Raw genomic sequence first — 10,853 nt, 5'->3', positions numbered from 1 at the left:
GGTTTTAGAGCTGACGTGGTTTACTGGATTTTTCTTTGCTCTTATGAAACGGCTTTGTTATACCATGGACATCTTGACTAGTACCAGCCAACCAAGTCTTGATTGATTGACTGAGAGCAGGTCCAAGATTTAAGGAGGCAAAGTCCAAGCAAGCCTTAATGGACCTAACCAAGTCATTCATGGCCACTAGTGAAATCCTATTAAATGGGTATGAGCCAGATATTTACCACGCTAAAGGCTGAACTGAGTGCTTTGGGGACGGCTTAAGGAGGGGTGGACAGTGGGCCCATAGCTTGCCGGCTGGCTTTCGGGTACCCAGACTAAATCAGGTCAGGCTCAGGCTGCAAATCCAATCGCCCAAATAATGGCTGGCTCTGATTGGGCCGAGCCCTTGTGTAAATAACATGAGACCCGATCAGCCCAACCATCGAGCCTAATGGGTAAGGCCCCACCCGAGCCTGAGCTCAAGTATGACTAAGTCGATCGGGCCCTAATCAGGCCGGCCCGAAGTCCACCCCTAACCATAAGATCTTCACATTTTTTGGCTTATCAAAGGAACATAATGAACTAATTATAATATGACTCGTCTTTAATTAGGATAAGGGCCCCTACACTCATAGGACTAATTGAATATCCTAAGCTGGGCTCTAAAAAAACCCACTAAAAGGATGCAGAGGTACATGAGAAGTGGATTGGTATGGGTAAGATGTACTGCTACGGGTAGTCTGAGGGGTTAAAAATTTTAGGTATGTTTATATTTGAAATGTATATTGATTGGTAATTTCTACAAATTTTGATGCAAGTTTGTAATGACATTGATATGGTATCTAAAAGAATTGGTACAAGTTTCTAAAAATACCAAATATATATTTTCTTAGAGATGCTTACAAACTAAAATAGTTATAAATATACACATAATATATTTTTTAATTAAAAATTTAAATGAAAGAAGTGTCTTTATAAAATAAATTTGTTGCTTCGATCAAGAGATGTTAATATAAACAAGCTTGATACTTATTTATAATGTAAATGTAATAAAAATGAGTTCTATGTTAGATGGTGTGTGTTTCTCAAGTATGATACTTCTATTTATGGTTTTCGAAGTGAATTTCAAATCAGTATCTGGTATAGGTATGCCTGATGTGCCATATGCTAAGGTGTATCGAGTATCAATGTAACTCCACGTAAGAGACCATTGATATAGTCATAGGTTGTATTCTCATTTTGCCCTAAAAAGTAAAATTAATGAGACTCACGAAATGCCAAACCAAAGACAAAACAATAACATTCATGGTGACAAAGAAGATGGTGAGGCTTCGGTTGCAGTGAGTCCGGATTGGGTGAATGAAATCACATAGCACAAATTTTGTGCATTAAGCACCTGATCGCCGTCCATCAGGCCTTGGGCCCCACAACTGACAAGCCTGTTCCCAAGATGGAGGGTACTAATCAGTTGCTTAATGCACAAATATTTGTGCAATCATATTGCACCTGATCTTTTCACGGTTACAGTGGTCCTAAACTCGATCTAGTTGAAATTGTGTATGACTAGAACTTTGTTTTTAGATGAGGAATCCGCACTGAGAACTGGGTCTGGGTCAGACTCAGTGTGAGTTATACCTGGAGTGGGGTCACCAACACCCAAGCCCTTATGGAGATCGCCAGTTAAAAGCAAACATGAGACGAAGGAGTCAAAAGGTTACTTGTCAGTTGTGTAAGTTGAAAGCAAATTATTTGCGCCACTGGATTGGTGGTATCTGAATTAACTGATATTTGTTAATTTAATTATATTAAATGTAAACTTGTTGAAAAGGGCCCCAAGGGAGGTTGGCGTAGTGGGGTGGGGCCTTGGCTGCTAGACTGGGAGTCAAGGTTCTATTCTCATGGATGTCGCTTCTCTGGGCAAGCCATGGCATAGCATAGGCTCTGGCAGCAGGGGTCCAAGCCTTGGAGTTTTATGCTGCCGACACGATGACCGTAGGTATGATAGGCTGAGCCAGGGCGAGCAGGTCGGGTTATAAATTCAAAAAAGAAAAAGCTTATTGAAAAGGAAAAATAATTATGTAGTGTCATTTCACAGGATATACTAGATGGATTTCTCTCCTTCTCACCTCATATGTAATTTGTTGGGGTCTGCCTAATGTCAGCTTGTCAATAAAGAAGAAAAAAGGTCATTTTTTAAGCAGCGGTGATACATGCTTAGCATGAAGCTCCACTGCTGATGACCATCAATCTTAACATTTTTAAATCCCGAGAAATGCCAAGATGGGTGGCTGTGAAAACAGGTCGCTGCATGCCCAACATGATGAGTTAACCCATATTTTCTAATATGTGGCATATTTGACATGGAGTCATGATGCCAACCATCAATCTTGAAAGATCAACGGGCTGAAATTCTTTTAAAAGTGATGAGGGATAAGTAGCAAGGCTCCTCTGAAAGATCCACACGGCCTGGATTTCTTTTTACCAAGGATCATCATGCATGGTTCATGAGTTCAGACCACAATAATGCAATATCATAAGCTTGCTCCTGAAGTATTCTATATTCACTACTGCCCCCTTTGGAGACATTACTGGAAGGACGTCCCAACTTTTACCCTGTTTGACATAAGGAATCTAACTTTAGACCCTCATCGGCTAAAAGATAGATACACTATCAACTTTGCATTTCCCTACACAAAGTACAAAGCGAAAGTTGATATGTAGTCCTATGATCGATAGGCAACCTTGTTTTGTAAAAAGGGCTGTCACCCAGAATGGATCCTTGATAGTGTAATTCCTCAAGAATCAATGCTTGATTGCGCTTCATGTCAAAGAGAGGCAATAGGCCTTCACATGGCTCACCAATATTCTCAACATACATAGAAAGGACCACACTTTTTCTTTTTGCAGACCAAGTGGAGCTTGTGTTGCAGGTGGAGGTGGTACCCTTCAAACCCATGGGCAGCATCAAGCCCACTGAGAATGCTGCAGCCTGCAGGCTCTATATGAGACTCAGATTCCAAGCAACAATGCTAGCCCCCCCTTTATTCATGTGCTTTGGCTTATATGAGGGAGGATCAAGTGCAATGTGATTGCACACTTTCAGTGTGCTGCTGCACCTGAACACCCACCATCTTTGGGATACAGGCCCAACAGCAGATTGTGGGTGGTCAGGTTGCAGCAGCACACAAAAAATGTGCAATCACATTGGACCTGATCCTCCCTCTGCTTACATGCATCCATGTAACCTAGGCCTTTTAGTCTTGTTGTAACACTATCTGCATGTTTGCTTGTGCGTGGAAGTGCGCAGGTGTGGATGCATGTTTGCAGGATGTATACAAATTCATCTGTGTGTGTGTGCATTGCGAATGTGCCTGTGTTAAGCTTTGCCTTTTTTTTTATAACCCGAAGAAACCACACCCGGCACGAAGACCTGGTTGCGCTGGCTCAGCCAGCCATACCTACGGTCGTGGTGCCAGCAGCGTAAAGCTCTGAGGCTAGGACCCTTGCCCCCGGGGGCCTATGCTATGCGTTGGCTTGAGTTAAGCTTTGCTTAAGAGAATCTTTATCCAACATCCGAAGTGATGAGTTTTTGCACTTAAAGAAATTTTTGCTAGGATGTAATCTCATTTAGTTACATGGTAAGTCAAATCACTCACCCTCTACATTGCACAAGGCGATCAAATTATGTAGAGTGAACTTGGGGTTGAATAAGATGGCTGGATGGTTAGGTCCACGTTATCATAACTGAGGGTTCTTGGCTTTAAATCCAACGGGAATTATCCCCAGCTTGTCTATCAGACAGGAAAAAAAAAAGAGTGAACTTTAAGGGAGCATATGAGAGTCTCGGATCTGAGATCTGAGGGAGGGAGGAAACCATGCAATGTGATTGCATATTTTTAGTGTGCTGCTGCACCTGATCACCCTCCATCTTTGGGATACAGCCTATCAGCTGTAGGGCCCAAGCAACTATGAAGGGTGATCAGTTGCAGCAGTACACTAAAAGTGTGCAATTACATTGCATCTTATCCTTCTTCGATCCTAAGATATAATGTGGTATGAGGCCAGCTGATGTGGTGTGGGTTCCATGCCCAAATTCAAGGCTGGTTTGGGTTGAAAACCGTGGAACCAGACTGCAGTTCCAAATAGAATAACCACAACCAGTAGTGAGAGAATACACAAGTAGTTCTCATTTTAGAGGTTGGATAGGGAGTCTGGCTCCACTCATTCCCTATGTCATCTCCCATTCATACCCCTCTTCAATCTTATTTTGCAAGTTGTTTTGATCAAATCTGAACTTATAGAATAAGAATCGACACTTGGATTGTATTTTTAGCCAAAAATATGTTTTTTAAATCACAATTTGTATTTTGTCAACCGTTGATTTTTGACACAGACATAAAATCCTGCACACAAGTCGGGTTTCGGTGATTTAAATGTCAATATTCTAGTTCGCATCTATGGAGTTCGAATTGATCAAAACTGTCAAGACATATTACTTGGATTCGATCCAGATTCATCATAGTCCAATGTCCCAGTTGAGCAACGACGCCTCTCATAGTGGAATGTCCAAGAAAGAGACCTCCCAAGAGAGCAAGTCCTGCAAGGAGTCTCCACATTCTAAGACTTCTACTGAATTCAAGTTTGTAAAGAGAGACTTACTCATGTAAACCCTGTTTATCAAAATCCTTCTCAAGAAAAAAACAAGTTGATCACCATCTGTACATAACTCTATAAACAGAGAACCACGTCTCGCGTTGAATTGTGTGAGAGACAGGAAGATCGTGAACGTAGGTCATTGAGACCGAACCACGTTCAAAACGTGTATTGTTGTGTGTGTGCTCAGGATCGTTCCAGCGTGTGTGAGTGTTCCCTCTTCTTCTCCACGCAGGAACCATCATCTTAACCGTGCTTTTCATACACGGTCATGGTTCATTTAAAGACAGCTTGCATCAGGGAAATCCCCAGGGGCATGAAGATAAAGATGATACAGGGGATGAGTGGAACCAACCCATTTCAATCTTTTACTTTAGTTGCTGAGATCCATGATCCATTCGTGTGTGGATAAATAAGCTTTTAAAACTAAATAACTATAATAATAAATAGATCATGTATAGATATTATATATATGTTTTTAGAGTTTTGTTTAATCAAGAGTTTGTTTAGAAATGACTTCTATTTCCATAAGGAATTAAGACATCCCTCCATAGGGAGTCCTTATTCTATAAGTTAGGTAGGTCTCTCTCTCTCTCAATCACGACATGTAGAGAGAGAGAGAGAGAGAGCAACGAGTTGGAGCAAGGAGGCTGCAGGCCAGCGTGTTCTTCTCCCTCTTCTTCAACGAGTCCTTCTTCTTCTTCTTCCTTTCTTTACTTCACGAATCAGCAAGGTACGAGGCTTTTCCTCTTAGGATTCAATAGGTAAAGGATTTAGTTTAGGTTGAATCAGCATGGTTTTAAGAACAAATTTAAGATTTTTTATTCTTTTAACCCATTGCTATCCTTGCTGATTTGGGTAACAGTTTATCGATTTGGGTTTTTAATGAACTTAAAAGATCTGATTTTATTTTATTGAGATTTTCAATTTTTATTTAAACTATATTCATTGGCTGGAATGTTTATATGCATCTTTCTTGGATTCACGTTGGTTTTATGGATGAGATCGAGAGCAATGTGAATGCGATTTTTCTTGAATTTTTGCATGTTCTGGTTCAATTTAACTTGTATCTCTGTACAGATTTTCGTTGTCATACCTTAATATACTTAAACATGATCAGATAATAGTGAAAAATCTAGAAATTTTCCTGCATTCTTGGTTTCGGATTAATATGAACCAGTTTGACCGATTGTCGTTGTCATACCTTAATATACTTATTCATATTTTTCATATGTTCAGAGTTTCAAATACTCTGATTAGTTTTGGTTGTTTTATTGCATGGTTTTGTACAGATTTTTATGCCTAGAATTAAGCTTAAGATGTTTTGAAAATTTATTGATTTGTGTTCTTGACATATTTAGGTGGGCTGCTGCTTATTAATTAAGATACATATATACATTTTTATCACGATTACTGTGCGATTTCATTATAATTGTCATCTGTTCGATACATGTTAGTTAGTACCGGCATGTTAAAATTTTTCTGTTTAGCTATGTTTTGGATTTTTTTTAGAAATCGTATGAACCTGAATATGATAGTGCTTGTGTGTGCTTTCATATTTAATTATTGAACATACATAGGTTATCAAAAAAAATCTATGTATTCTTTAATGCACTCTCATGTAGTTTGTAGCTTAAATTATCAAACTTTAGATCTCTGTGCATACTTTGCTCTAAAGTATGTATATATAGTATATAATTGGGCTTTAGATTTATTGCTATGTGCTCATTTTTAACTGAGATTTAATTGAGATAGACATATGAATTTTCATTCAAATCTAAGTTTTTGTTTAAACTAGAAATCTGATTCTTTGACTAAATAAAGATTGGGTTTTAGATGGCTAATCAAATCTGGTTTTTGGAGGATTGGATAAATCCGAATTTATTATCTAAACCAGTTTATGTGAAAAGTTTGGTTTGAAAATTGATTTGAAACTTGAATTTTCTTAAGTTGCCTAAAAATCTGATTTTCATTAGAAATTATTAAAACTGGTCTGTTTTGGATATTTAGTTGAATTTGAACTTAATAAAAGTTGCATTTGGTTGATTATAAAAGTTTAGATTTTTTGCTTATATGATAAATCATTTGCTTATTACAATGTGCATTCATTCATTAGTCATGAATATGCATGGGTGTTGTGTTCCGGAAAGACAAATTGGTATTTCTATATCCATGTGTGATTGTAGTTTACTTAAATTCTTGCAATATCATTAAATTGTGTAGTGGTTATGTATTAACCACTATTGGGCCTTTGGGGGCCAGATGCTTGTGTTATTCTTTAAATGACAAGTTTTAAATGCATTGCAATATTGTTTTATATTGCTTTTGAATTAATTACACTGTTGAATTTTACAAGGCAAATGCCCAAATTTGTTAATGCATGCTGATTTGCATAATTATTCTTGTGTAAATAACCCATAATTGATTAAGAATGGTAAAATAGACCAAACAACATTATAATTTGTTCTTCCTTGGTGGCCCTTTAAAAATGTGTGAACCTCAGATGGTGGTCATGGGGAATCGTAAGGATACTAAACATCATGTGCATTATTTTCATCAAGAACTTGATGAGTGGTTCATGTTTTCATCAACGGTTGTAAGGAACTCCCACCCTTTGTCTGGGGGTGTTGTTGTTAGACTCTATTGCAGTTATTGGTATACCGAGAAAGTGGCATCAATGGTTGTTAATTTTTTTATTGTTTCTATATTAGGTGTTAATTCTTAATATTTTAATTGATGGTGTTAATTCTTGACGTTGGTCGAGGAACATGTATAGGACCTAGTAAATAAAATACAAATTATGTGTTAATATACTACTGAAAACTACCTTGAACCTTGCGAATTTAGCTCATTTTGAGTATACAAGATTTTATACAAGTGAAAACTTAATTGCATGCATTAAGCGAGGACATTCATGCAAAAACAATACTGATAATTGAACTTAAAAAGTTATTCATGCATGTTGCATTGATTCATGTATCCCTAGTTGTTTACGTGACATGTGATTGTTGATTGTTTTCAATTGAACTGCTTATATTGTAAACCTGTTCTGATAAGCCCTCTTAAACTTTTGTTTGATTTAATTTATGTTATTTTTCTTACAGCTGAATTTTGATAGTGTCTCGTACGAGAACTAAAAATCTTTTTTAGGTACTGAAGTACAGTGATGGAGGGACCGACTTGCTGGAGGGATCGAGGGTTATGTTTTTGGTGGACCAGATTTTGATAATTTTTTAGAGTTATTGTTTTGAGAACTTATTGAACCTTAAATGGAAACTATTCTATTAAATTCAATTAAATTTAATTTCATGGTTTGAATCATTCTAAGTTTGAAATGTTTGTTGAGTTGTGTATATTAAATCTGTGATGTGCTCTGGGTCGCTAGGATATCTTTTCGCAATGTTTTAAAAATTATTTATTCATTTAAAAAAAATGCAAAATTTTTGAGGTTCAGTTTGGGGTCATTACAAGCTCTGCCAACTTAACCAAGTCTTCTTATTAAAACAACAAAAAAAGAAAACAAACTTAGCCCAGCCCTAGTAGAGTTGGCTGCCTAACATGCCAACTGTCATATATCAGTTGAAATGGTTAGCCAGGATAGGACCCAAAATTCATCATATCATGCAGTTATTTAGGTACATGTTACTAAATGAGATGTTAGAAAATTCCATAAGCAGGTTGTTCTTATCACTTGTTTTTCTAGCTCACAATTGGGTTAAGGTATTCTTTTTTGGCGGGGGCTTACACATAGTTGTCATTTGAAGATGATTGAGTTGATTTATGTTGTAGTTGTGGGTCTAATTTTTGAGATTTTTTATTCTTGTTTGAGTGGTAAGTTTTGGATTATTCACTTAATTATTTTGTTAATTCGCTTTCCAAGATTGAAGATCAGCATAGATCCAAGGCAAGCAATCTCATGTGTTCAGAGAGAGTTTTTTGAAAAATTTCAAAAGTTCTCACTTCTTAGCAATTTATAGGGAAAACCTTGTAAAAAGAAACAAATTAAAATGATTAATCTATGACAAACTTTAAAATTTTAAAGTAAATTAAAATTCAAACTATTTTTAAAGATTTTACCAATAAAGGCAAAAATATCATTTTTTGTGACGTGTTCATTTTAACAACAGAAAAATAATAATTTTACCATAATTTTTTATCTTTTGTAAATGGATCAAAATTTGTCAAATGGATTGCAAGAGTACATGCTATATAAGCTACTTAAGTGGTTGCTAGGTAAGCATGCTAATGACAATAGATGTTAACAGGCTAAATATTGGTATCGCATTCAAGGTGTCAATTGATCATCGGAGAGGCAATGTCACTTAGTAGGCAGGCACCCACAAGTGTGCGCTTGTGTGTGTATAATCTGGAAAAATACAAAAACTTGTAAAATCAGATATTTGATATATAGGGATAGGGATGGCAGTGGACTGGGGTGGGGGTGGGAGACAAGGTCTCCACCCCTACCCCGTCTCAAAATCCTACCCTCCATCCCCGCCTCTATTCCCGCATGGGTTTTGATTTTAACCTCCATCCCCGGTCCAAACGAGGTGAGTTTGGGAGGGGCCCTGTTTCCCCTCCATCCACTGCCATCCCTAAAGAAGGACCGAGGATGGGGCGAGGCAAGGCGGGGATTGAGGACGGGGATGGGGTGGGGGAAAGCGTAAGTCCATCCATGTTTCCATCCCCACAAGGGTTTTGATTTTAACCTCCATCTCTTGTTCATGTCCTCCATCCCCAGTCTGAATGGGGCAAGGCAGGGTGGGGCCCCGTTTGCCCCCCGGTCCACTGCCATCCCTACATAGGGATCAAATGAGAGAACTAAATGCTTAGGACACACTATCATAACTGAGGGGTCTCAAGCCCAAACCCCATGGGCTTATTACTCTGCTTGCCTTTATCAAGAAAGACCATTGATGCAGACCTCATTAATCATGCTGTCAGGATAATGATCGTAAGTACGACAGTCAGAGCCAACGGGGTTAGGTCTCTGATCTTGAGGGTGGTTTCTCCATGTAAATATCATAAACATAAATCTTCAAGAATTGACTTGATAGCCAAGGTCCACTCTCCTTGGGTTTAGCACTATTGGGCGGGGCCAATTAGGGCTCAATCCTGGTGCATTCCTTGTCATAAAGAAAAGATAACCCTTGCATATAATTGAGTTTTTCTTTGATCCATTTAGCTAAACACAAAAAATTAAAAGGATTCGACCAAGGGTATGCGACTCCAAGCAAAGGCTCAACTGGCTTTAGCTAAATCAAGTACAACCAAATTAAGTTAACAACTTAAGTCATCTTTTTAAATTTATGCACTTGATCAAGATATGATCATAGTCAAATGCCATTCTATGGGAAGGCTGAATTTGAGTAAGCAAGACTTAGCCATGCCCTTGGTCAACACATACTTGACTCACTGACTCTAATTAAGACATGACACAATGTGGTTCTTATTTTCCTTTACATTATATAGGGTTAATATTTAGTGCTATTGAAGGCACAAAGTTACATGGAACTATTGAGTTAAATCCTATAGATGTGATCTACAAGTTTTGTTTACTGAGTATGATTGTGACATATAAGCAGGTTTTTTAAGGGCTTCAAAAATTAATAGTTCACAATGCACTAAAATTCAATGACTCAAAAAATCATATTTTTTATTGAAATAACATGACCCAAGGTTTTGATCCTTAGTTCCATATAATTTTGTGCCTTCAATAGCATCAACTATTAACCCACGAATCAGAAGGCTATCGGGAGCTGAGATATGAGGATCTTAGAACCTCACATTTTTGTCCCACCTTGAACCGAAAACCTGAGGACCTCAAGCCATATTGTGGAAGAGGTGGCATTGGCGGCGGCCCATGCAAGATTCAACGTCGATGGTTGTGTTCGTTGATGTTACTGAAAGATCTGTGGTAGTAAAAAAATTAAATATTTTTGTTAGCAAGCATTCATGTTGGTTTAATATCATTTTATTTTTGTGTTCATGTCATTTCTTATTTGCTTTCACTCGTGCTTCATATTGCTTTCTATGTGTTTCATTTTCATTTCTCATGCACTTGCATAATCATTTCATAACCTCTAGTTGGAGATTTGCATAAGATTTGCTGAAAAAAAGAGATATTATGAGTGGCACAAACTACTAAAAATAGAACCAAAAGAAGGCTAAAACTACAGCAAGAGGATGAGTGTGGGATGAAATATTGATACAAG

This window comes from Nuphar pumila, chromosome 12, assembly GCF_984573655.1.
Source record: "Nuphar pumila chromosome 12, dmNupPumi1.hap1.1, whole genome shotgun sequence".
Taxonomy (NCBI): domain Eukaryota; kingdom Viridiplantae; phylum Streptophyta; class Magnoliopsida; order Nymphaeales; family Nymphaeaceae; genus Nuphar; species Nuphar pumila.
The sequence above is the reverse complement of the archived record's forward strand: the minus strand, read 5'-3'. Positions refer to the sequence as shown.